The following is a 27,965-nucleotide window of genomic DNA, read 5'->3' on the forward strand; positions in this document are numbered from 1 at the left end:
TGTGGTGGTTTTCAGGGTGTCAGAGCATCCAGAGCTCTGGAAGGGAAGGGGGCGAATGCCCTGGCCTTCGCCTCACTGATCACCAGGTGGAGACTTCTGCTAGGCTGGAAGTCGGCAGAACCACCCAGGCCTCGGAGTGGCTCTCAGACCTGGCTGAATTCCTGAAAATAGAAAAAAATTAAATTTGTGATAAGGGGTCCGAGGAGAGATTCTACGACACATGGAAGAAGTTCACAAACCTCTGTTCACTACCAGCAACTAACTGGGTTGGGGAGGGAGCAGATAGAGGGGGGGGGGGGGGGGGGGGGAGCAGGGAGCACAGTCGGGATGAAAGGGAGCTCGTTTATAGCAGAGGAGAAACGTGGCGGAAGGCCATTCACAGGAGGGGACATGGAATCCTCCCACAAACCAGGAAGATGGACCATCCTAATCTTGCCAAGAACGCAAGGGGGCGAACAGGGACGCGCCCCCCCCCCCCTCCAAGCAAAACAAATGTAATTATAAGCACTGTAAAGAGTGCCGGTAATTGTAAATACAAATGTAAAGTTGTGCATAATTCTTTTTACTAAACGTAAAAAGTCCCAATAAGAACACTTTAAAAAATCAAATAATCTAAGGAAATGATAGAACTGGACTACTGTCACAGACGGATGGAAACTTGTGATAGTGGTGTTGGTGTTGTTATTATTTTGGTTACTATTATTGTTTTTATATTCTGCAAAGTTTTGATATTAAGTGCAAAAATTGCAATGAAAGTATTTTTCAATAAAACTAATGAATCGACTGCGCAACAGCCCAATCCCCCACTTCACAACGCTTATAAATAGTAATGCAAATGATTGAGAATTTAATTAATGTTATTTCATGTTCTCCGCACAGTGCACAGCAGTTGCCACTGCTGTCTCTCAGTGCCAGGGTTTGATTCCGACCTTGGGTAACTGTCTGTGGAGTTTGCACATTCTCCCCGTGTCTGCATGGGTTTCCTTCGGGTTCTCCGGTTTCTTCCCATAGTCCAACGATGTGCAGGTTAGGTGAATTGGCTATGTTAAATTGCCCCAGGTGGAATTACGAGGTTAAGATAGGGTATTGGGCCTTTCAGAGGTTCAGTGAAGACTTGATGAGCCGAATGGCCTCCTGCACTGATGGGATTCTGAGTATATGGCCTTTAATTTACAGAATAAAAATGGAAGGTCTGCTCTTTACATTTTGAATTAAAGATACCTGCATTTTGCAATATATTGTAATTGCACTTTAAAGGATTGCAGAATTGTAATTTTAGTCTGTATTTATGTTGTAAATTATGATAACTTATTTTATGGCATGGCACCATGGTACAGGGAGCCATTTAAGCAGGGAAGGGGGGGTTCTGCAAAAGGGAAGTAGTGTTACGCACGTACTTGATCTTAGCCAAACGGCCGAGAAGCGACAGGAATGTAGTGTTAGTTGGGGATAGTGTAGTGAGGAGCATTGACGCTGTTCTGTGCAGCAACCAACGAAAATCTAGAAGGCTGTGTTGCCAGCTCGATGCCAGGGTTTGGGACAACTACTTAGGCCTGGAGAGGAACTTGCAGTGTGACTGGGATGATCCAGCTGTTGTGGTCCATGTAGGTATAAATGTCATAGGTAGAGCTAGGAAAGAGGTTCTGCATAGTCAGTATGAGGAACACGGCACCAATTATAAAAAAAAATAATAATTTTTGAAGGATGTGGGCTTCGCTGGCTAGGCCAGCATCCCCAATGTTAATTGCTCTTGAGAAGGTGGTAGTGAGTTGCCACCTTGAACTGCTGCCGTCATGTGGTATAGTTACACCCACAATGCTGTTAGGGAGGGAGTTCCAGACTTTTGACGCAGCGATAGTGGCGATATATTTCCAAGTCAGGATGTTGAGTGACTTGGAGGGGAAGTTTCAGGTGGTGGTGTTTCCACGTATTTGCTGCCCTTATCCTTCTAGATAGTAGTAATTGTGGATTTGAACAAAGCTGTCTAAGGAGCCTTGGTGAGTTCCCGCAGTGCATCTTGTAGATGGTACACACTGCTGCTTGGAAAGAGGTTCTGCATAGTCACTGTGGAGCAAGGCACCAAAATCTTTTAAAATTCATTTTTATGGGATATGGAGTTCACTGACTAGACCAACATTTGTTGCCCATCCCTAATTTCCCTTGAGAAGGTGATCAGGAATTGAATGTTTGTGGAAGGGGTACTAATCAAGTGGGCTGCTTTGTCTTGGATGGTGTGAAGCTCCTTGAGTGTTGTTAGTGCTGCACTCATCCAGACAAGTGGGGAGTATTCCATCACATGCCTGATTTGTGCCTTGTAGGTGGTGGACAGGCTTTTGGGAATCATGAGATGAGTTACTCACTGCAGGATTCCTAGCCTCTGACCTGCTCGTGTAGCCACGGTATTTATATGGCTGGTCCAGTTTAATTTCTGGTCAATGACAACCCCCAGGATGTTGATAGTGGGGGATTCAGTGATGTAATGCCATTGAATGTCAAGGGGCGATGGTTTGATTCTCTCTTATTGGAGATGATCACTTATGTGGTGCAAGTGTTACTTTCCACTTGTCAGACCAAGCCTCAATATTGTCCAGGTCTTGCTGCATTTGCATGTGGACTGCTTCAGTATCTGAGGAGTTGCAAATGGTGCTGAACATTGGAGTCATCAGCGAACATCCCCACATCTGACCTTATGTTGGAAGCAAGGCCACTGATGAAGCAACTGAAGGTGTTTGGGCCTCGGACACTACCCTAACAAACTCCTGCAGTGATGTCCCAGGGCAGAGATCGCTGACCTCCAACAACCACAACCATCTCTGTGCTTGGTATGACTCCAACCAATGGACAGTTTTCCCCTGATTCCCATTGACTCCAGTTTGTCTAGGGTTACTTGACGCCATACTCAGTCAAAGCTGTCTTGATGTCAAGGGCAGTCACTCTCACCTCTGGAGTTCAGCCCTTTTGTCTATGTTTGAACCAAGGCTGTAATGAGGGCAGGAACTGAGTGACCCTGGTGGAACCCAAGCTGAACATCAGTGAGCAGGATATTGCCAAATAAGTGCTGCTTGATAGCACTGTTGATGATCTCTTCCATCACTTTATTGATCATTGAGAGTAAACTGATAGGGTGGTAATTGGCCAGGTTGGGTTTGTCCTGCTTTTTGTATACAGGACATACCTGGGCAATTTTCCACATTGCTGGGTAGATGCCAGTGTTGTAGCTGTAATGGAACAGCTTGGCTGTGAGTGCGGCACGTTCTGGAACCGTTTCTTGCTATCACCTGGGAGTGAATCAAATTCGCTGAAGACTGGCATCTGTGATGCTGGGGTCCTCTAGAGCAGACGAGATGGATCATCCACTCGGCACTTCTGGCTGAAGATTGTTGTGAATGCCTTTTCTATTGCACTGATGTGCTGGGCTCCTCCATCACTGAGGATGAGGATATTTGTGGAGCCTCCTCCTTCGTGAGTTGCTGAATTGTCCACCAGCATTCATAGCTGGATGTGGCAGGATTGCAGAGCATAGATCTGATCCAACGTTGGTTGTGAGGTCGCTTAGCTCTGACTATCACTTGCTGCTTATGTTGTTTGGCATACAAGAAGCCCCTGTGTTGTAGCTTCACCAAGTTGATACCTCATTTTTCAATATGCATGGTGTTGCTTCTGGCATGCCCTCCTGCACTCTTCATTGAACCAGGGTTGATCCCTTGGCTTAGTGGTAATAGTGGAGTTGGGTATACGTTGCTGCTGTGAGTTACTAGATCTGTTCCGAATCTATCCCATTTAGCATGATGGTAGTGCCACACAACATGATGGAGGGTATCCTCAATGCGAAGATAGGACTTTGTCTCCACAAGGGCTGTGTGGTGGGATGTGGGTTGGGTTTTTCCATTGTAATTTCCACTGCCCAGGTTGATGCTGGGTGGTTCATCTGTTCTTTTCCTTTCTATTGACTTTGGTGGTTCGATACAACTAAGTGGCTTGCTAGGCCATTTAACACTTCAGTTTTTATTTCATTAGAATATTAGGGAGATGGAACAGAGGAAACCAAAGTATGGTCTCCCTCTACATAGAGCAGAGGGATCCCGCTCCTCTGCCTTCTCATTTATCCACAACCCCAATAATCCACATAATATACGACATGATGCAACATTCATCCCAACCGAAGAATGCCCCCACTCCCCCCACTCGTATCTCTATGGTCCAAAGTTCCCTAAGTCTATGGTCTTGCAAACACTGCTCTCCTCTTCTGGCATGTCCATGTAGGACACCTGGCCCTGGTACGTGACCCACAACTAAGCTGGATACAGCACCCCAAACTTCCTGGTTCAGGACAGCTTTGACCCTGTTACACCCAGACTGTTGCTTCACCAGCTCCACATCCAGATCCTGGTAGATCCTGCACTTCTTTGTTTCCTTCACCCATTGCCAAATCTTCTTGTCTAGATATCTGTGCCGTCACATCACCATCGCCGTCGGCTGCTCATCCGCTTTCAGCCTCTTTAGCGACCTGAATGCTCGATCCACCTCAGGAGGTCAGTCGAAGACCCCCTCCCTCACCAGCTTCCCAAGCACGTTCGCTGCATACTTTGTGGCCTGCGTCCCCTCAATGCCTTCAGGCAATCCCAAAATATGGAGATTCTGTTTCTTCGACCGATTCTCCAAATCATCCACTTTCTCCCTCAACTTCCTTTGGCACTCCACCACCAGCTTAATTTCTGCCTCTGGTTCACATGGACCGCCATCAACTCTTCCACTTTTTGGAGTGACGCACTGTGTGCCTCCAACCTCTTCTCCACTCAATGGCTGCCGAATCGAGTCAGCCAACTTTGCCAGGTCCTCTGAGGGCTGCCAGAACATGACCGTCAAAGCTCCACCAACTGTTCCGTGGACCACTGAGTGGGCAATGACACCACAGAGCTGTCCGTGATCTTTCCTTATTTGGCACTCCTTCCTGGTCTTACTGTTGGCCTTTTACAGTTACAGTTTTAAAAAATATATATTTATTCAAGGTTTTCAATAAATTTTTACAAAACCACTCCAAAATGGAAAGAAAATATACATAAGAAAAATAAAAGGGGGTGGCTTACGCCATCCCCTCCAACAACTTAAACCACTAAACATTAAACTATCGAATAAACAAAAAACAAAAATGGGGCAAATGCCCCTTACAATAATAAAAACAAGCCAAAAAACCCTCCCCCACCCCCCCCTTTCTCCCCCCTAGGTTGCTGCTGCTCTTGACCTCCACCTAACGTTCCGCGGGAAAGTCTAGGAATGGTTGCCACCGCCTGGAGAACCCCTGCACAGACCCTCGCAAGATAAACTATCCTCTCCAACTTGATGAACCCTGCCATGTCATTAATCCAAGCCTCCATGCTTGGGGGTTTCGCATCCCTCCACATTAGTAGGATCGTCCTCCGGGCTACCAAGGACGCAAAGGCCAGAACTCCGTCCTCTTTCGACTCATCTGATACCCCGAATATTGCTATCCCCGAGCTCGGTTTTACCCAAGTGTCCAAGACTTTGGACATAGCCTTTGCGAAGCCCCTCTAGTGCTGGGCACGCCCAGAATATATGGGTGTGATTTGCTGGGCTCCCTGAGCACCTCACGCATCTGTCCACCCCAAAAAACTTGCACATCCTTGCCCCTGTCATATGTGCCCTGTGAACCACTTTCAACTGGATCAGGCTAAGTCTGGTGCAAGACGAGGAGGAGTTAACCTTGCCCAGGGCCTCCGCCCACAAGCCCTCATCCAGTTCCTCGCCCAGCTCCTCCCACTTACCCTTCAGCTCCTCTACCGAGGCTTCCTTCGCCTCCTGCAACTCCTGATAGATAGCCGAGACCTTGCCCTCTCCCACCCATACACCCGAGGTCACCCTGTCCTGAATCCTCCATGCGGGAAGCAACGGAAATTCCCTTACCTGCGAGTTCCAGTGAGTGCCTGGAACTTGCAACCGGAGGAGGTGGTGGAAGCAGGGACGATAGTGACATTTAAGGGGCATCTTGACAAATACATGAATAGGATGGGAATAGAGGGATACGGACCCAGGAAGTGTAGAAGATTGTAGTTTAGTCGGGCAGCATAGTCGGCACGGGCTTGGAGGGCCGAAGGGCCTGTTCCTGTACTGTATATTTCTTTGTTCTTTGTTGTTCTTTGTTCTCACAAACGCCCTCACCTGCATGTACCTAAAAGCGTTTCTGGGGGGTAACCCAAATTCCTCCTCCAGCGCCCCCAGGCTAGCAAAAGCCCCGTCGAAGATTGGTCCCCCATCCTTTTAATTCCCGCCCGATGCCAGCTTAGGAATCCGCCATCTATCCTGCCCGGTGCAAACCTATGATTATTCCATATTGGGGACCAAATTGAGACCCCCAACTCCCCCCTGTGCTGTCTCCACTGCCCCCAGATCCTCCGCGTCGCCGCCACCACCGACGTGTACCGCGTCGGCGGTAGCGGCAAAGGTGCCGTCACCAGCGCTCCCAAGCTAGTGCCCACACATGACACCGCCTCTAATCTTTTCCACGCCACCCCTCTCCCTCCATTACCCATTTCTGAATCATTGCCACATTGGCTGCCCAGCAATAACTACACAGGTTCGATAGCGCCAGCCCACCCCCGTCCCGACTACGCTCCAGAAACAGCCTCTTGACCCTCGGGGTCTTACTTGCCCATACAAACCCCATAATGCTCCTGCTTACTCGCTTAAAAAAGGCCTTGGGGATGAGGATGGGTAGGCACTGGAACACAAACAGGAACGTAGGGAGGACTGTCATCTTAATGGACTGCACCCTGCCCGCCAGGGAGATTGGCAACACGTCCCATCTCCTAAAGTCTTCCTCCATCTGGTCGACCAACCGCGCCAAATTAAGTTATGCAGGGTCCCCCAACTCCTGGATACCCAAATATCAGAAACTCCTCTCCGCCCTCTTCAGCGGCAACTCCTGCCCCCTTTCCTGGCCCCTCGCATGCACCCCAAAGAGCTCACTCTTCCCCACATTAAGCTTGTAGCCTGAGAAGTCCCCAAACTTCCTAAGGATCCGCATGACCTCCACCATCCCCTCCACTGGATCTGCGATGTACAAAAGCAGGTCATCAGCGTGCAACGAGACTCGATGTTCCTCCCCTCCCTGGACCAACCCCCTCCAGTTTCTAGATTCCCTCAACGCCATGGCCAGCGGCTCAATTGCCAAAGCAAACAACAGAGGGGACAGGGGGCACCCCTGTCAGTTACAGTTTGTTTGATAGGGCTGAGACATGCCCACCTGAAGGAGAATCCTTAGCTCTATCTGTTCCTGTACTCTTTGCAAGCAAACCGTCCCCCCTCACCCCCCTCCCTGCTTAATGGGTAACAAGGACCAAACAATTCTGCCTCGAGGAGGAGGCACCAAATGTGCTGGTTTTTTTTTAATAGCAATCGATAATGTTTTCGTGGTCATCGTTAGACTTTTAATCCCGGATATTTATTAGAATCAATTTCCACTCTCTTCCGTGGAGTGGCTTGCAGAAAGTCGGTATGCAGGTAATAATATTTATTATTGTCACAAGTCGGCTTACATTAACACTGCAATGAAGTTACTGTGAAAATCCGTCAGTCGCCACACTCCAGCGCCTGTTGAGGTACACTGAGAGAGAATTCAGAATGTCCAATTCACCTAACAAGCACATCTTTCGGGACTTGTGGGAGTAAACCAGAGCACCCGGAGGAAACCCACGCAGACGCGGGGAGAATGTGCAGACTCCGCACAGACAGTGACCCAAGTGGGAATCGAATCCGGGACCCTGGCGCTGTGAAGCAACTGCTAACCACTGCTACCATACAGCAGATAATTAAAAAGACAAATTAAATGCTAGTGTTTATTGCAAAAGGACTGGATTATAAAAATAGAGAAGTGTTTTTGCAATTGTATACGGTGTTGTTGAGACCTCAACTGGAGTCCAGTCTTTGTCTCCTTATTTAGAACATAGAACATAGAACGATACAGCGCAGTACAGGCCCTTCGGCCCACGATGTTGCACTGAAACAAAAGCTATCTAACCTACACTATGCCATTATCATCCATATGTTTATCCAATAAACTTTTAAATGTTTTGAGGAAGGATGTGGTGGCAGTGGAGGAAATTCAGAGGAGGTTCACCGGATTGATTCTGGGGATGAAAGGGTTGACGTATGAGGAGGGATTAAACAGTTTGGGCTGTTGCAAATTCGGCACCGGAGACGCCAATAATGTTGCTCTTTTTAACTGGATACTGATAAGACAGTTATTAATGATGATATTGCTTTCAGAGTTGCCAGGTATCAGATGATACCACCACAAGGTTTAACCGGATATCGATCAAAGACCCAACAACCAGTTAGTTCAAGTTCAATGATAGTTTATTTACACACAAGAATTACTTCGACATGCAACATAAAACACTACAAGCTAAGTTACACCTAACACTACAACAACCTGTACTTAACTTCAGGCACCCGGCTTTATGCAGAGGAACAAGGCCTTTGTTCGGATCTTGCGTGGCTGGGTCTGGAGAAGTGACTTCGTTTCTCCTGGGCTCATTCGTCTGGTGCCGATCGTTGGTCTTGAACTTGCTTCTGTTCGTGGTGCTGCAATTGGTTTTGGGCACAAGCCGGGCCAAGAGAGTGCCGGTGCGCCGGGGCCAAAATAGGCCAAACACATGGCAGTGTCTCTTTTTATCCTTCGGGGGTTTCGTGCTCGTTTGGGCGATCCTTAGCTTTGGACCCAATAATTTGGCAGGCTTTGATTACTGCCTCCGATTTTAGCCAATAAAGGGGCGGGTGCCTTGATGGCTGGGCGTGTCCTGAGCGGTCATTGACCTCGGCTGTTTGGGGTTCCTGGGTGAAGGGAGTGGCACCGATTAGTCTGGAATTGTACCTGATACCTGAGTACAAGTCTTTTGTTCTGGGGAAATGGACCATTAGAATGCAAATCGGCTGGGGGTTTCAATAGTGTCTGGTTATCTAGTGGCAAATATACACTTAAGCTCTGAGTTTGTCTGGATCCTGCATTGGCCATATTTCGCGTGATTCTTTGCAAGTGGCCATGTTTCCCTTTGTACGTGACCATCCTAGATGGCTACAGGGCTTATACTCATGGAGTTCAGAAGGATGAGAGAGGATCTGATTGAGGTGTATAAAATATTAAATGGGATTGATAAAGTAAACGTAGTTCAAATGCCCCCCTTGTGGAGAAATCTATAATGAGAGGTCAAGGACATAGGTTGAGAGGTGGTATATTTAAAACTGAGATGAGGAGGAACTACTTGCAAGAGGGTGGTAAATTTGTGGAACTTGCTGCTCCATAGTGCAATGGAATATGAGTCATTAAATGTTTTCAAGAAATAAATATATTTTTGATTTTAAAAATGGGTTAAAGGGGTATGGGCAACAGGTGGGGAGGTGGATTTGAGTCCAGGACGAGATCAGTCATGATCTGATTGAATAGTGTAGCAGGCTCGAAGGGCTGAATTGCCTACCTCTGCTCCTAATTCCTATGTTTCTATGAACCCGGGCCCCCAGAGTATGACCCGGGTCCCGACTGGGTCCCTCAAATAATACCCTGGGTTTTTGAATCACCAGTCCAGGCACAATACTATTTTACACCGCCATTATGACACCACTTGGGGAGAGAGAGAAGGGAGCTAATGTTTGGAGTCTGGATGACTAAAGAGTCATCCAGTCATTTAGTCTACTCTTATAATAATCTTTATTGTCACAAGTAGGCTTACATTAACATTGCAATGAAGTTACTGTGAAAATCCCCTAGTTGCCACACTCTGGCGCCTGCTCGGCTACACGGAAGGAGAATTCAGTATGTCTAATTCACCTAACAAACATGTTTTTTGTGACTTGCGGGAGGAAACCCACGCAGACACGGGGAGAATGTGCAAACTCTGCACAGACAGTGATCGAATCCGGGTCCCTCGTGCTGTGAAGCAACAGTGCTAACCACTGTGCTATCATGCTGCCCCACCTGCTGAGATTGTCCAGTATTTTCTGTTTCTGTTCAGAATTGTCATCATGATTTGAATTGTAACAAACCACAGATCACAAAGTGCTTCCCTTTTCTGCTTAAAATTTGATGCTTATAAATAAGCAGTTGACAATGAACATCGCCCTGAGAAAGAATAATTCCGCATCTTTTTTGCAAGCTATTCAATTTTCTACAAATGAAGGCGGGAGTCGTTTGCAGTTCCAGGCCCTTTTCGCAGTTGTTGAGTTCCGTTGGTGAAGAAATTCGACTTCACGAATGTGCAAAATCTCTGGACGACGTTATGTTTTGCGTGCTTATCTAATGACTTAAAATGCAAATCTAGTGATTCGGTGAAGAAGCAAAGGGCGACTGAGAGACACAAGTAAAATATATTTTATAGTTCGTGCGACTCATATGTGACTACTGTTCCTTAATCGCTGTTTCCTGAAGATTTTATTCTGGTTTTGGGTAGACCCCAATGTTCATTTAGAGCTGGCAGATGTCGCTATTTTAGCTAGGACAAGGACTAAGATTATCGCAATCTGAGCAAGGATGAGGGGCGGCCTTTGCTGTTCCTTTAGCCCAGCAGGTATCGCTGTGCTCGAGGGAACGAATAGCGGCAGCCGCTGCTCCTCCAGGCCGTTAGTGTCGCTGTGCTCGAGGGAACGAATAGCAGCAGCCGCTGCTCCTCCAGGCCGTTAGTGTCGCTGTGCTCGAGGGAACGAATAGCAGCAGCCGCTGCTCCTCCAGGCCGTTAGTGTCGCTGTGCTCGAGGGAACGAATAGCGGCCGCCGTTGCTCCGTCTAGCCCTAGCCGACTGGTGTCGCTGTGGAAAGTGTGCGCATGCCCAATGCTCTCCGCGTCGCGGTTTCCATGAAAGCCGCTGTGGCCTGGGGAATTGTGTGGGCTGCAGCGGGATTGGGGCCTGGGATAAAGTGAAGTCTTTACTCGGTGAGCGATCACTTCTCATTCTGATTCAGTCGTGTTCCTGGCGTCTTTCCCGGGCCTATGAAAAGTTCCAATCGCCTTAACCTGGGGGTTAGTGAATATTTAATTATAAAACCAAAACATTGGGATGCTGGAAATCGAAATAAAAACAGAAAATGTTGGAGAAACTTAACAGGTCTGACAGCGATTGTGGGTAAAGAAACAGCGTTAACGTCTCGAGTCTAATATGACTAAATTTAGAAAGGTTAAAGTTATAAATCGGATGATGAGGATTGGAGGTGAAACCCGGGAATGAATTTTGGGGGGGGGGGGGGGGGATGAGAAATGCTAATCTTAGAGGTGAGGAAAGGACTGGCTGTGTGTGAGCCTGGCCCCTCGGGTTAGTGGTGAGAAACAAAAACAGAAAATACTGGACAATCTCAGCAAGCCTGACAGCATCTGTGGAGAGAAAAGGGAGCTAATGTTTCGAGTCTAGATGTCAGACTCTTGGCGGGAGTAACTCTGACTCTCTTAGACGGGTCTCCCGAGAGTGTCAATTCTGGATAGTTACCCTTGTGGTGTTTTAACGTGTTTTTGTCACCACATGGAAAATTAACGTGCTTTTGTCACCACATGGAAACCGTGCCTCCACGACAGCCCCGCTGGTAAACTCTAGGAACGGACTATTGAGGGACTAATAGTCGAGAAAAAGCACGAGACGGCTATGATCCGAGTGGATCTGATATCTTGCGATATTGCTTGTGAAAATTTTGTTTGTGGAGATGCTATCAATGATAGTTGAGACCAGATGGACTGCGTCCCGGAAGGCAAACCGCCCCGCAGAAGCGTCAGCAGCAGCACTCTGTGAAAAGTGCTGATGCTGCACATGTTCTAGCCAACCCGCCGGGCTAGTAACAGCGTCCACCTCAACCCAGACGGAAGAGGAAGACACAAGATCAATCAGACAATATCTCCTTCCCTATTGGGTGCTGGATCCGGGTGCCAGACCAGAAAGACCAGTATCCCCAATAGTCAATGACACAAACACTGTTATAGAAGAACCTGAGCGGGCGACCCACCCAACAGGAAAAGTAGTAGCTCTGGTAACCCAGACCTTCTATAGTAGAAAATAAGCTAAAGGGAACCCGGGAACGGTGACTAAATCAAATCTGGGCGTTCAAACTGTGTGCGAAGAAACATCCGGTGCGGCTACCTTCATGGAAGAGGTCGTTATCGAACCCAGCTATGACCGAACAGCAGTCAAAGAAGTGACGATCCACTATCCCACCGATGGGTTGTACTGCAGACTGTGCGATTCCGTCCTCTCCAAACATGGGACTGTTTTAACAGTCATATGACAAAAGTCCATCGGGTCAAGAACATCAGGACCAAATGCTCAAGATGCGGCAAAACGGGCGAGTACCACGCTATCGCCTGCCACTTTGCATAATGCAAAGGAATAAGGGAAACGGCTCCGGCTGGTGCCTTTGGTTGCAGCATATGTGAGAAATGGTTCACAACCAAAATTGGATTCGGGCAACGTGAAAGGCAGGAGCACCCAGCTCTGCGTAACAAGAAAAGGCTCGAGTCCACTAAAGTCATATCCAAGCCGGGGAGGTGAGACCAGAAGTGGTCCACAGAGGAGGTTGCCCTCTTGAGACAACTTATGGTTCGGTTTGAAAGAGAGCGGTTTATCAACAAACAGATAGCCATTGTCTTGACAACGAAGTCTGCGAAACAGATCTCAGACAAGCGCAGAATCCTGCAGAGAACATAGACGGTAGCCCCAGCAGCAACTGAGGACAATCTTGCGGAAGATGTCCCAGAATCCAAGCCCAAAGGGGAGACGAGCAACCCCAACACGTCAAACCCACGCCCAGAGAGAGTGTTAAGACCACCGGCAGCCGTCCCAAGACATAGGGACGGGGATGATCAGCTCACAAATGCTGAGCAGTTACTGGGCGTGAGGAACGACCCCAATAGCCGGGCTGAGGGCATTGGGATGGTGGAAAGTATCACCGATTTGCTGCTGACGAGGGGGAAGAAATCCTCCAAAGTTAAAGGGCCTCGCAGAGGTCAGGAAAGAAAGAACAGGAAAGAGAAGTGCAATGTTAACAGTGGTGCACGCAAAAGATGGGCCACCCGAAAAACTGTCTTTAGAGCGACCCAGCTGCACTACAAGACCAATAGGTGCCATCTGACAAGACAGATCATGGGCGCCCCAGCCACAACCACATGTCCTCTACCCATTGAGGAGCTCGAACGGTGCTTTCGGGACAAGCTCTCGAATAATAAGGCGAATGTGAGCAAGTTCGCCACCTACAAAGGCAGTACTGATAAGGGGGAGCTGATGAAATCAATTGAGGAAGAAGAGGTAACAAAAGCGATCAAGGACGTGGACGAGAAAAGCGCGCCCGGCCCGGATGGCATGACGCTGTCTGATATCCAGGACATACATGATGAGGATGTTACAAGGATTCCTCGGCTCTTCTCCCTCTGGTTAAAATCAGCGACGATCCCTGATTCGCTCAAAAAGAGTTGAACGGTCTTGATTCCTAAGTGCGAGGATCAAGAATGCCTGAAAGATATTGACAACTGACGCCCGATTACCATCGGTCTTATGCTGCTTTGCCTGTTCACCAAGATCATGGCGAAATGTCTCAGCGAGACAGTCTGGATTAACCCTAGGCAGAAGGGTTTTTTGGCAGCTACTCCCGGGTACAGTGAGAACACTGTAATCCTTGAGAACACATCATAAAGGGAGCGAAAAAGAACAGGAAAGATCTTGCAGTTGTCTTTGTCGATCTGGCCATGGTGTTCGACTCGGTTGGGCACAAACCCATTGTGAAAGCATTACAGAGAATGCAACTACCCCAGATTTCATAACGATGGTCTCTGACCTGGCAACACTACCATGGTCGAAGGTAACAAAACCAAGACCGCTGAAATAAAGATAGAGAGCGGTGTCAAGCAAGGAGACCACTTTCGCCAATCCTATTTAACATAGCTTTGGATCCACTGATATGCTCCCTGGAGGAGGCCAACTCAGGGGTTGTCATGCCTCTGGGAGAGAATCGAGTCAACTGCTCTGTTTAGCCTTCGCGGATGACATAGCCCTTCTGTGTGACTCTCACGCAGGGATGGATAAGAACCTGAAGCTCCTCCAGAGTTTTTGCACTACTACGGGCTTAGTGATTGATGTCACTAATAACAAAGGCTTCCACTTCACCCACAAGTCGAAGACCTTTGTATACAACCATCGCGAAAACTGGAAGCTCGGGAAAGAGGTTAATCGTCTACATCCCTCCCAGTGACACAGAGAAATACCTGGGAGCCTGGATAGACCCATGGGTTGGAGTGACAGAAGGGGAGTGGTCGGAAAAGCTCAAAGCCTGGACTAGTGCTTTACAGGCAGCGGCTCTCCACCCAGGGCAGAAGATCGAGGTCCTGAAGACCTATGTCATCCCCAGGATGTATTTTCATTTGATCCTTTCCGAGGTATCGCAGAATGCGCTCTGCAATTTAGATCAAATAATACGGAATACCACCAAAGAACTCCCGACACCTCCCACCGCACGTGACCGACGGAATCCTGTATTCGAACAACGGGAGTGGTAGACTGGGTATGCCCAAATTCGAAGTGAAGATTCCATCCGCGATTGTCCGCAAACGCGAAGCACTCGAGAGGTTCACGGACACGGTCATAAGGGCATCCTTCCAATACCAGGACAAAAGCAAGACTGACACCATCGGAGGACTGCGCATGCTCAAGGTCCTAAATGAAGTCGTGGACTTCCTTTCCAACACGTCAAATTGCAACCCGGACGAAGCGGACCCCAGAAATCTTGTCGTGGTGGCACTGCCCATGTTAAGAAACCAAGACCGGCCCAGAGAGAAGCCGGTGAATGGGTACGCTGCATGGAGAGAGTGGGAGTTCGAAAAATGGAAAAACCTGAACAGCCAGGGCGCTGGCATAACATATTATCAAAACTATAAAATGTCCAGTATATGGATTAAATCCTACCATCAAATGAAGTCCTACCGATTTATCAATAATCTGTTGCACCGCACCAATTTATACCCTACACGGACTACCCTACACGGACTACCCTATCAAAGGGCCGTCCAAAGTCTGTTAAAGCATGCAGAAGGTGCGAGGCACCCCAAGAGACACTCGCACATATTTTGGGTGGTTGCCCATTTGTTAACATGGCGAGGATCAAACGACACAACAAGATCCTAGACCAGCTGCGCATGTTTGTTTCCAAGTACGGCTGGAAATCATACCTAGAACCAAGGCTCATGGCCAAAGACGGAACCCTCTGGAAACCTGATATATTCAGGAAGGACCAGAAAATAGCCGTGGTAGATGCCACAGATCTTATGAGGACAACAACATGTCCCTTGAGAAGGCAAGGCAAGAGAAAATGCTTAAATATAAACACCTGGGTTTCGGAGATCACATAATTGACGGGAAGCTCTGAGCCTAAACACTTTGGCTTTGTACTGGGCGCAAGAGGCAAATGGCTCGACTTGAATAACACCCTGTTCACATTCCTTGGTATCGAAAGATACAAGTCTTTCGCCCAGCAGGTACCTTGACTTACAATATCCCTGACACTGGAACTTCTGCAAATCTTCAGCGACATGTGAGGGATACCTCTATCATTTTCCCAGCTACTAGCTGGAGACGACAAGCCGACCCTTGGTACCTGGATATGGCATTCTGACCATCGAAGGCAAACGGAGGTACCAACACGGATGCTAAGGTATAGCACGCTCCGGTCATCATCAGACCAAAATACAATCAAGAACAAGCTTCTTCCGCATTTTCTTTGCTTAGAACACCACGCTCGGTGAAACGGAAGAGCCGGCCAAATAACAGTGTCCTCGGAACAGCACGTGGTAACTCATAAGATCAGCCCTAAAAGTGTGACACCAGTGACTCCCTACTACTGTCCTCAATTAACAACAGTGTGCCGCCTTGGTTGTGGCAATGCTAGAGGTTTCAAACCCGTCGACGAGCGACATAAAGACTCGGAAAAGGCACTTGCATGAGTGTATTCAAATTAGCTCCCTTCTCTCGCCACAGATGCTGTCAGACTTGCTGAGATTGTCCAGTATTTTCTGTTTTTGTTTCAGATTCCAGCATCCGAAGTAATTTGCTTTCATCTTAGTGGTGAGAAAATTCCTGTAAAATTTATATTCACAGTTTTTAAAAACAAAAATTTAGAGGACCCAATTTTTTTTTTCCCAATTAAGGGGCAATTTAGAGTGGCCGATCCACCTACCCTGCACATTTCATAGAATTTACAGTGCACAAGGAGGCCATTCGGCCCATCGAGTCTGCACCGGCTCTTGGAAAGAGCACCCTACCCAAGGTCAACACCTCCACCCTATCTCCATAACCCAGTAACCCCACCCAACACTAAGGGCAATTTTGGACACTAAGGGCAATTTAGCATGGCCAATCCACCTAACCTGCACATCTTTGGACTGTGGGAGGAAACCGGAGCAACCGGAGGAAACCCACGCACACACGGGGAGGATGTACAGACTCCGCACAGACAGTGACCCAAGCCGGAATCGAACCTGGGACCCTGGAGCTGTGAAGCAATTGTGCTATCCACAAGGCTACCGTGCTGCCCCTAGGTAGCATTTCTTTGGGTTGTGGTGGGTGAGACGCACACAGACACGGGAGAATGTGCAAACTCTACACGTCTTTGCGTCCAAAGATAGATGTGGAGTTAGACCGCATGGAGAACCTGGGAATTATAAAACGATTACAATTTTCCATCTGGGCGGTGCAGGTTGTACCGGTAACGAAACCCGGCGGGTCGGTGCGTCTCTATGGGGATTATAAAATGATAGTAAACCCAGTAACACGCATAGATCATTATCCAGTCACCAGGATCAAGGATCAGTATGCCAAGCACAGCGGTGAACTTGCATTCACCAAGCTAGATATAAGCCATGCGTATCTCCAGTTGGTCCTGGTCCCCGAGTCAAGAAGATTCGTCACCATCTGTGCGCACCGGGCCTCTATGTGTATACCCTGCTACCATTTGGCGTCTTCTTGGCATGCGCAATATTTTTGAGGCTCATAGAGAACATATTGTGGTTTACTTGGATGATGTATCGATAACCGGGTCATCCGACCAGGAGCACCTCCGCAACTTGGCAGAAGTGGTACAATGAGGCGGCTGGCGTCCACCTCCACTAAGAGAAGTGCATCTTTAACGCAGCCGAGGTGGTGTACCTTGGGTACCGCGTGGACCACCATGGTCTACATCCCATGGGGGAGAAGGTCCAGGCCATCCGCCTAAGCCCATTTTTGGGGGTGCCACCGGATCTTCAGACTTTCCTGCGGCTGGTCTATTATTAGGGAAAGGTCCTCCCGAGATTAGCCATGACTTTGGCTTCCCTCTATAGAATACTAAAGAAAGAACAACTCTGTGTGGGGCGCCGAGCAACAAGCGGCGTCCACCAGAGTAAAACACTAGCTTTTCTCTTCAAGACTGCTTACTCATTTTGACCCCTCTCGGCCACTCTTACAGACTTGCGGCACACCCCTTACGGTGTCAGGGCTGTGCTAGCTCACTTATTGAACGATGGTTCCGAGCGACTTATTGCATTTGCGTCTAGGACATTGACCGATGCGGAGAAACAGTACACACAAGTGGAGAAAGAAGGACTGGCTGTGGTATTCGGAGTAAACAAATTCCACCAGTATATCTGTGAGCAACACTCACTGTCCTGACGGACCACAAGTTCCTCCTGGGGCTCTTCAAGGAGGACCGTGCAATTCCTCCCATAGCCTCTACCCACGTCCAGTGCTGGGCGCTACTACTGGCAGCATATGACTATGTATTGGAACACCACTCTGGGGCCTACATACCCTACGTGGATGCTTTGAGTCGTCTACCGCTGCCCACTAAGCCACCTACTCTTGCCACGGCCGATGAGGTATTGGCTGCCCTCCATTTCATGGACTCATTTCCAGATACGAGCATCTCGCATCTGCGGCTGGGCCCAGACCCATCCACAGCTCTCCCGCGCCAGGCACATGGTGCAGTGTGGGGCCCAGCACAGGGCTCTGCCTGAGGGAGGACCTGAAGGCTTTTACGGTGAAGATGCAAGAACTAGGCATCGAAGACGGTGTGCTCTTTTGGGGCACCCATGTGGTGGTCCCAGAGTGTGGACATGCAACGTTCTTACTAGACCTCCAGAATGGACACCCGAGAGTGTCTAAAATGAAGATGCTTGCATGGAGCTACGTCTGGTGGCCCAGCATCGATGAAGACATTGAACGAGTAGCCCAGCAATGCCCCCATTGTCGGGCGCACAAATGATTATCCCGGGCAGCCCCACTTCATCCTTGGGAATGGCCCGGAAGGCCTTGGGCTCTGGTTCAAATCGACTTTACGAGCCCTTATCAGGGTCCAGCTCTACCAGGCTCGCCATTGGCCCTACCACCCCTATTGCCTTCATCACAGACCCCAGTCCCAGTTGTGGCTGTAGACAAAAGACCCCTCAACTAAGGATGCCAAGGTGTTAGACAAAGATCCACTCAGCTCTGATTCAGAGACTGAAATGGACACACTGCCCCTCCCCGAGGCACCAGAACTGGCTGCTGCGGGGGCAACACTGCCCCACCTCGATGGTTGTCCCGCAAGCGCCGTTATTCAGTCTGATACATGCCTCTCTGGCTGACACATACCACACCAGAGCATCAACCCCAATCTAAACAGACCAGAGGCCCAGGACAGGTTTCAACAGACATGGATCCCTTCTGATTAGGCATGATACAAACTTTTGGACTCAACATTGAGTTTCACCACTTTAGACTGTGGACTCTTCCCTCCATCTTGCCCCTTTTTTGTTTTCCCAACACAATACTCCTCACACAACAAAGGGCCATCTGTCACTTGTTCCTTTGTTTCGTTTTAATCCAGGACTGACCTTGTTCTCCTATTAATACATTCTGCTATCTTATCTTTATGTCATTATCAGCACCTTCTTTAGACCTTACTGCTACCATTAACACTCCATTTGTCTTATGCTCATGACCCCGTTACAATCTCTTCTGAGTTCCGACTTAATGCTGGCCTTCTGTTCCACCATCTCCTCCATTCCCCTATCCAACTAAATAATCAACCATATTTCTACCCCTCTTCTGCTCTGCAGACGGACTTGAAATGTTAACTTTTTCTCTCTCTACAGAGTCATCGACCCTCCATAAGAACTGAAAGGGGGGGAGAATGTTACAGAACAAGAAACTGAAACAAAAGGTAGCATCTTAAGAACAAACAAAAGATGGCCTGGTGGGAGAGGAGGAGGGGATGTTTTGATTTGAGGCAGTACATGTATGGAATATTTTTTTTAAAAGAAGAGGAGAGGTAAAGCGATTTAAGATAGAGGAGAAAGGTCAAAATCTAAAGTTGCCAAACTCAACGTTGAGTCCCGAGGTCTACAACGTGCCCAACTGGAAGATGAGATGTTGCTTCTCCAGCTTGTGTCGAGCTTCACTATGGCATTGCAGCTAGCCAAGGGCGGACATGAGCATGAGAGCAAGGTGCTAAATTAAAATGGCCCGTAACAGGAAGATTGGGGTCATGATTGCGAACTGATCAAAGGTGTCCCTAAAAGCGGTCGCCCAGTCTTTGTTTAGTCTCCCCAGGCAGCAAGGACCCAGGTTCAATTCCGGCTTTGGGTGACTGTAGAGTTTTCATGTTCTTCCGGTGTCTGTGTGGGTTTCCTCCGGGTGCTCCGGTTTCCTCCCACAGTCCAAAGATGTGCAGGATAGGCGGATTGATTCTCCATGCTAAATTGCTCCTTAGTGTCCAAAGATGTGCAGGTTAGGTGGGGTTACGGGGATGGGGTGGGGGAATGGGACTAGTTAGGTGCTCTTTCAGAGGGTCACTGTAGACCTGATGGGCCAAATGGCCACCTGCACTGTAGGAATTCTATGGTTCTATTTAGAGGAGACTGCATTGGGAACAGCCAATGTAATAAACCAAATTGTGAAACTCTGTTTTTACTTCAGATTTCCAGCATTTTGAGTATTTTGCTTTTATTAAAATTACCTCTTGTGGGCCTCACACCTCTTATCTGCAGTGCCTTCAGTAATCACATGTTTCTTGACGATCAGTATTTTGGGTGCAGTCTAACTGGAGCACAGGTTTGATCATTACATTCTCAGACTTGTATTCTATAATTTTAGCAACGTTGTTGAAGTGTCCTGTTAGCTTTTATTGGTGTTTTGTCATAGAAAAACATTAGACAATGCCTTTAGACCTGTTTCATCAAGACTCTTGCATCTCTTTGAACTTCATCATTAGCTATTACACATGAGTCCTTCTGTGACTGGGAATTGCAGGGATTGGAGGACGTACTGGATGAAGGTGATGTTATTTGACTTTTTTCTATCTTTTTCTATTTGTTGGCTGTCCCTAATTGGCCTTGAGGGAACCACATTGCTGCGGGTTTGGAGTTGCACGTTAGTCATTAATGAACCATATAGGTTATTACAACAATCAATGATGGTTTTATGGTCACCATTACTGAGACTAGCTTTCAAGTTCAGATTTTCTGTCAATTGACTGAGTTAAAATTCCACCAGCTGTTTGGTGGGATTTGAACCTATGTCCCCAGGGAATTAGTCTGGACCTCTGATTAGTCTAGTGACATTACCATTACAACACCATCTCCCCAAAATTTTCCTTTGATTTTCTGGTTTAGTTCTGTATTTATTGTGCCTTTTTCTCCTCCCCCATCTCCCCCTTTGTTCCTATCTGCCCTGTGTGGTCCTGTCTGCCCTCTTTGCTCCCCCCACCTCCCTCCCGGCCTCCTTCCTATCCGCTATTGGCCCTGAACAGGTCTTGGAACAGGCTGATGAATGGCCCCCACTCTTTGTGGAAGCCCTCGTCCGACCCTCCAAAGGTGTATTTGATCTTCTCCAAATGGAGAAATTCCGACAGGTCTGCCAGCCATTTGCAGCTGTGGGTGGTGATGCTGATTGCCAGCTGAGCAGGATTCTCCGGCGTGCCATTTCTGGAAGCAAAAGCCAGGGCATCGGTCCTCTTCCCCTATGAAGTTCTGGCTGGTTGGAAACGCTGAAGACTGCCACTCTCGGAAATGGCTCCACCCTCACCCCCACAACCTTGGACATTGCCAGAAGAAGGCCGCCCAGAACTTGACAAGTCTGGGGCAGACCCAGAACATGTGGGCATGTTTGGCTGAGCCTCCCTGGCACCATTAACACTTGACCTCCACTTTCAGGAAGAACCTGTTCATTTGGGTTCTGGTTACTTTAAGCTGCCTGAGACTTAGCCTTGAGCAGGAAGATGTGGTGTTGGCCCTGTTCAGTGTTTCGTTCCAGAGGCCCGCCCTACTTCCGTCCCTAGTTTATATTCCAATTTCTGTCTTGCACTGTCTAGTGATGTCCTCCCCCTTTCTAACAGTCGTCCGTAGATGTCCCCACAGTTTCTCTTCTCCATACTGTCCGCGTCCTACAGTTCCTTCAGCATTGTATCTCTCAGGACCCTAGGGTACCTCGTCGCCTCCTTGCAGAGAAAGCTTTTGATGTGGAGGTGTCGGTGCTCCGTCTGTTCGGTAGCTCCTGTCTTTCCGTCAGCTCGTCCAGGGTTGCGAGTCTGTCACCCATGCCAAAGTCCCTTATCGCTAGCATCCCCCCCCCCCCGTCCTGTCTCCACTTCCTAAAAGCGGTGTCCAGCATGTCTGGTGGGAATTTGCGATTTAGCCAAAGTGCTGTCCCATCTGGTTCCAGGTTTTTAACGTGGCTATCATCATTGGGCTGGATGTGTACTTTGCGGGGGGATGGGAGCGCTATCATGGCTAGGGCTCGGAGGGTCGTTCCAGTACAGGAGGACTCCTTCATTTTCACCCATTCCTTGCTCGACTCCTTTACCCATCCCCTCACTCACTTGGCTGTGGCTGCCCAGTATTGGAGGTTCAGAAGGGCCAGGCCGCTTATGTTTCTGTTCCTCTTTAGTGTAGTTTTGGGGATTCTTGGATTCTTCTCCCCACACACAAATGCCATAATAATTTTATCTATTCATTGGAAAAAGGCCTTGGGGATGAAGATTGGCATGGATCTAAACAGGAAGAGGAACCTCAGCAGTACGTTCATCTTGATCATCTGCACCCTCCCTGCCAGGGAAAGCGAGACTGCATCCCATCTCTGTAGGTCCTTTTTAGCTTCCTCCGCCAGACTGGTCATATTCCATTTGTGGATTTGTGTCCAGTCGTGGGCTATCTGGATGCCCAGGTAGCGGAATTTGCTGTGAGCTAGTTTGAATGGTAGACCCATAGCTCTGCCCCTCCCCCGCTCGGGTTCACTGGGAATACCTCGCTCTTGCCCATGTTTAGTTTGTACCCCGAGAAGACTCCGAACTCTTCCAGGAGCTTCATGATTACTTTAAGCTGTTCTGCGGGTCCGAAATGTGGAGGAGCAGGTCATCCCCATAGAATGAGATTCTGTGCTCTCTGCCTCCTCTTCAAATGCCCTTCCAGCCTTTACATCTCGGAGAGCGATCGCCAGGGGTTCAATTGCCAGGGTGAACAGGAGCAGGGACAGAGGGCATCCCTGCCTGGTGCCTCTGCAACTGGACGTATTCCGAGCTGATGGTGTTGGTTTGAACGCTCGCCTTGGGGGCGCTGTACAGGACTTTCACCCACGAGGTGAACCCCATCCCTAGCCAAAACTGCTCTAGTACCTTATGAGGTACTTCCATTCGACTCTGTCGAAGGCTTTTTCTGCGTCCAGGGAGGCGATCACCTCTGCCGTTCTCTCCCTGGATGAAGTTAGTCACATTCAGCAGCTGTCTGATGTTCGTAGTTAGCTGTCTACCTTTGACAAAGCCTGTCTGGTCCTCGGCGACCACTTCTGGTACACAGTCTTCCAGTCTCTTAGCCAGGATTTTCGTGAGTATTTTCGTATCTATGATAAGCAGCAAAGTGGGTTTGTATGATCTGCATTCCGTCAGGTCTTTTTCTTTCTTGGGTATCAGCGATATGGTGGCCTGTGTTCACATCGGAGATAGGGAGCCCCTTGCTAGTGAGTCTGCGAACATCTCCCGTAGGTGTGGGGCCAGAGTCTGTGCAAATTCTTTATAGAAGCCGCTGGGAACCCTTCGGGTCTTGGCGCCTTCCCGCCTGCATGAAGTTGATGCTCTGCATGACCTGTCCCCGTCCTATTGGTGCTTGCAGCTCCCTCCATCTATCGTCCCTGATGACTAGCATTCCATCGAGGAACCGTTTCATCCCCGAGTTCCTGTCCGGAGTGGGGGGCACACCACTAACCATGATGTACCGTAACCATGACGTACTTTCCCCTTGGGGCCATGACCGTCCTCGTCGCTGTAAACACCGTCCTCTTGCTAATCAGGATAGCTACTCCCCTGGCCCTCATGAATGGTAAGTCTGTCCACCTAGCACTTTCTTACCTGAAGTTGGTCCTTCTCCCTCAGGTGCATCTCTTGAAGGAAAACTATGTTGGTCTTCGAATTTCTCAAATGGGTGAAGACTCAGGATCTTTTCACTGGGCCGTTAAGTAACCTGACGTTCCAGGTGATAATCCTGGTGGGAGGTTTTTGCCCCCCCCCCCCACCCTTTCCTGCGAGATCAACTATACGTACCTGGTGGAAGCGCCCCTGCACTCTGGGGTTTCCCTTTGTTAGGGGGCAGTCCAAAATGGCCACGGTCGTCGTTCTCACCATAAGATTTAGGAGCAGAATTAGGCCACTCGGCCCATCCAGTCTGTCCCGCCATTCAATCATTGCTGATATTTTTCTCATCCCTATTCTCCTGCCTTCTCCCCATAACCCCTGATACCCTTATTAATCAAGAACCCACCTATCTCTGTCTTAAAGAAACTCAGTGATTTGGCTTCCACAGCCTTCTGCGGCAAAGAGTTCCACAGATTCACCACCCTGTGGCTGAAAAAATACCTCCTCATCTCTGTTTTAAAGGTTTCCCTTTAGTCTGAGATTGTGCCCTCTGGTTCTAATTTTTCCTACAAGTGGAAACATCCTCTCCAAGTCCACTGTATTCAGGCCTGTAATTTTCAATAAGATCATCATAGAATTTACAGTTTAGAAGGAAGCCATTCAGCCCATCGAGTCTACAAGAGTAGGGATGTACATCTGTGGCTGTATACGGCTATGTTCAGACCCCATTTGGAGTATTGTGAGCAGTTTTGGGCCCCGTATCTAAGGAAGGATGTGCTGGCCTTGGAAAGGATTCAGGGGAGGTTCACAAGAATGATCCCTGGAATGAAGAGCTTGTCATATGAGGAACAGTTGAGGACTTTGGGTCTGTACTTGTTGGAGTTTAGAAGGATGAAGGGGGATCAGGGGCAGCACGGCTGCATAGTGGTTAGCACAGTTGCTTCACAGCTCCAGGGTCCCAGGTCGAGTCCCGACTTGGGTCACTGTCTGTGTGGAGTCTGCACATTCTTCCAGTGTGTGCGTGGGTTTCCTCCGGGTGCTCCGGTTTCCTTCCGCAGTCCAAAGATGTGCAGGTTAGGTGGATTGGCCATTCTAAATTGCCCTTAGTGTCCAAACAAAAAAAAGGTAGGTTGGGTTACGGGAATAAAGGGGATATAGATGAGGCATGGGGCTTGGGTAGGGTCCCTCCCGACTAGGTTGCCCAGCATCTGGGCCACATAGCCCATCAGGTCCCTGCCCTCGATCCTCTCTGGCAGGCCCACGATCCGGATATTCTAGCGTCGGGACCTAGTCTTCTGGTCCTCTACTTGCCCCTTCAAGCTACCCTGGGTCGCCACCAACCTCTTGATTTTGGCCTCGTCGCTCTGGTCCATCGATGCCTTCTCCAGCTCCACTGAGTCTCCAGCCTCTTCCCCATTCCATCGATCGCCGCCTGCATGTCGACCAACTCCTGTCACTACCATATTGACTGCCACCTGGATTTCCACTTTTATTGCCTCCCTCATTGCCATCAGTTCCTTCGTCAGGAACGTCCTCCATCCATCTTAAGGTGGGTGGCGGGGGTGAGGGAGGAGGCTGTTGTTCGGGTCGTCGATCTCCCTCTCTGGGGTGGTCTGCGTCCTCTCGCCTCGTGGGCCCGCCGACTTGTCCACCCGCTGTTCGTGGCCTTTTCCTCCGCTCCTGCCATCTGAGGCCTCTTGAGCTCCCGTTTGCCGGCATGATGATTCTATCCTTTCCCATTCTTAATTGTGGGTGAGATGGACCGAATTTTTGGGCAAATTTTGACTAAAAGTGCCTATTTGCCTCTGTTCTGGAGGAGAGCCACCTGATGTGCGTATGCTCAGCAAGTCATCGGAAGTCACTTATTCCTTTCTTAACATTTCATTTGTCGCCATTAAATCTTATTAATCTTTTTGATGTTTTACTCATCTTGTGTAATTTATGTAGTTGCCTTTTCAAAGTCCTTCTTACTATCATTTTATTTCTGATTCTGGAATCTAGGACCTTTTTATATAAATAAACAGTTGTGGTCTAGCACTGAGGCCCTTGGTGAAGTACTCGTCGCCCCAATGAATCCAGTGCCCCGTGATGTCCTTCAGGAAAGGATAAAGAAACAAAAGGGAAGCTTGTGGCAGATACAGAAGGCCCGGTATTGCAGAAAATCTAGACGAGTCTACAAAATGTTGGGATGAAATTAAGAATAAATTTAGGAAAGCAAAGAGAAGGCATGAAAAAGTAATGGCAAGTAAAATCAAAGAAAACTCAAATATTTTCGATAAGTACATAAAGAGCAAGGGGATATCTAAAGAAAGAGTGGATCATAAGGGTAACCTGTGTGTGGAGGTGGAGGATGTTGTTGTGGCTCTTAATGAATACTTTGCATCTGCTTTCACAAAAAAGAGGGATGATACAGACATTGTAATCAGGGAGTGTTAAATAATAGATACAATTACCAAATTGAGAAAGGAAGTATTAAGGGGTTTAACATTATTGAAAGTGGAGAAGTCACTGGGCCCAGATGAAACATACCCTAGGCTGTGAGGGGAAGAAGCAGAGGCCCTGACCATCATTTTCTAATTCTTGCGTGATGACAGATGTGGTACCAGATGATTGGAGGACAGTTGAAATACCATTTTTAATAAGGGAGAAAGGGATAAACTGAGTAATTACAGTCAGCCTAACCATTGGTGGGAAAATTATTGGGAGAAAGAAATTGAGGGACAAGATGAATCTTCTTTGAAAAGACACAGATTAATCAAATATATAATCAGCCAATTTGTTGATAGCAGTGTCTGACATTACATTCTTTAAAGAGGGTTGATTGGGGTAAGTGCATTTTATGTAATATATTTACTGTAGTCCATTTGAATTTTAGCAAAGCTTTTGATGAGATTCCACATGCAGTCTCAAAAGTAAAAACCCATGGGCTCCAAGGCAAAGTGCTAAGTTGGCTCCAAAAGTGGCTCAGAGGCAGGAAACAAATTGTAGTTGTTTGTTGATGGGTGTTCTGGAAGGCTGTTTCCACTGGATTTCCATAGGGCTCAGTAAAGGGTCGCCTGCTTGGTATGCATAAATAATTGGGATAAAAAGGAGGGGCTGTGATTAAGAAAGTTGCAATTATACAAAATTGGGTTGTATTTATGATTGAGAAAAACGGTAGAGTGTAGAAAGTTATCAGTGGATGGTCAGAAAAGTGGAATAGTGGCAAATGGAGTTCAACCTCGAGAAATGTGAGATAATGCATTTGCGGAAGGTTAGCCAGGCAAGAGAATGTACAAAATGGTAGGATACGAAGAAGTTAGAGGAACAGGAACTTTGGAGTGCATGTCTATAGATCCCTGAAGATAGCTGGACAGACAGATAAAGTGGAATATAAATGAGAGGAGATTATGCTAAACTTGCATAAAACATTGTTTCAGTAGGGCAGCACGGTGGCGCAGTGGTTAGCACTGCTGCCTTACAGTGCCAAGGACCCTAGTTTAATCCCAGTCCCAGGTCACTGTCAGTGTGGAGTTTTCACATTCTCCCTAGGTTTGCGTGGGTATGACGCCCACAATGTAAAGATGTGCAAGGTAGGTGAATTGACCATGCTAAAATTGCCCCTTAATTGAAAAAAAAGAATGAGGTACTCTAAATTTATTTTAAAAACATTGTTTCAGCCTTAACTGGAGTACTGCAATGAGTTCTGGGTGCCACACTTTAGGAAAGATGTGAAGGCATTATGAGTCAGCTGGTTTAACTCAGATGGTTAGTGTATGGTGTTAATAACGGCAAGGTTATGAGCGCAATCCTTGTGCTTGCAGGAGCGTGTGTTTTAATCGAGGTGAACACATTTTGGGGGAGGCGATAGTATAATGGTATTGTCACCACGCATTAGACTAGGTCTGGGTTAATGCTCCGGGGACACAGCCTCAAGTACCACCGCTGCGGTTGGAGGAATTTAGTCTCCTACCATTTTGGAGGAATGTTATTTAGAGTTGGCTAGATTGGATTTGTTTGTTTTATTGTCACATGTACCAACCGAGGTACAGTGAAGAGTATTTTTCTGCGAGCAGCTCAAACAGATCATTTAGCACATGAAAATAAAATAAAAAGAAAGTACACAATAGGGCAACACAAGGTACACAATATTAATACATAGACACTGACATTGGGTGAAGCACACAGGAGTGTAGTATTAATCAGGTCAGTCCATAAGAGGGTCGTTTAGGAGTCTGGTAACAACTGGGAAGAAGCTGTTTTTGAATCTGTTCGTGTGTGTCCTCAGACTTTTATATCTCCTGCCCAATGGAAGAAGTTGGAAGAGTGAGTAAGCTGGGTGGGTGAGGTCTTTGATTATGCTGCCCGCTTTCCCCAGGCAGCGGGAGATGTAGATTGAGTCAATGGATGGGAGGCAGGTTTGTGTGATGGACTGGGCTGTGTTCTCGACACTCTGAAGTTTCTTGCAGTCTTGGGCCGAGCAGTTACCATACCAGGCTGTGATGCAGCCAGATAAGATGCTTTCTATGGTGTATCTGTAAAAGTTGGTAAGAGTCAGTGTGGACATGCCGAATTTCCTTAGTTTCCTGAGGAAGCATGCT

The 27,965-nt window shown here is 48.0% G+C and overlaps 1 protein-coding gene across 4 annotated transcripts in view; it reads left to right on the forward strand.

Annotated features, from left to right (window-relative positions):
- Window positions 1-27,965, forward strand: part of tmem138 (transmembrane protein 138) — a 49,080-nt gene that overhangs the window by 4,306 nt on the left and 16,809 nt on the right. Inside the window, exon 1 of one of the 4 annotated variants that reach the window (XM_072519005.1) lies at window positions 10,715-11,026. The exons of 1 other annotated variant lie outside the window; for it this stretch is intronic. The gene's annotated coding sequence lies outside the window, so the exon portion shown is untranslated. Of the gene's footprint in view, window positions 1-10,714; window positions 11,027-19,132; window positions 19,207-27,965 lie in introns of those variants that run through there. 2 more of the 4 variants (XM_072519004.1, XM_072519007.1) reach the window with 2 other exon arrangements.

Source organism: Scyliorhinus torazame, chromosome 10, assembly GCF_047496885.1.
Source record: "Scyliorhinus torazame isolate Kashiwa2021f chromosome 10, sScyTor2.1, whole genome shotgun sequence".
Lineage (NCBI taxonomy): Eukaryota > Metazoa > Chordata > Chondrichthyes > Carcharhiniformes > Scyliorhinidae > Scyliorhinus > Scyliorhinus torazame.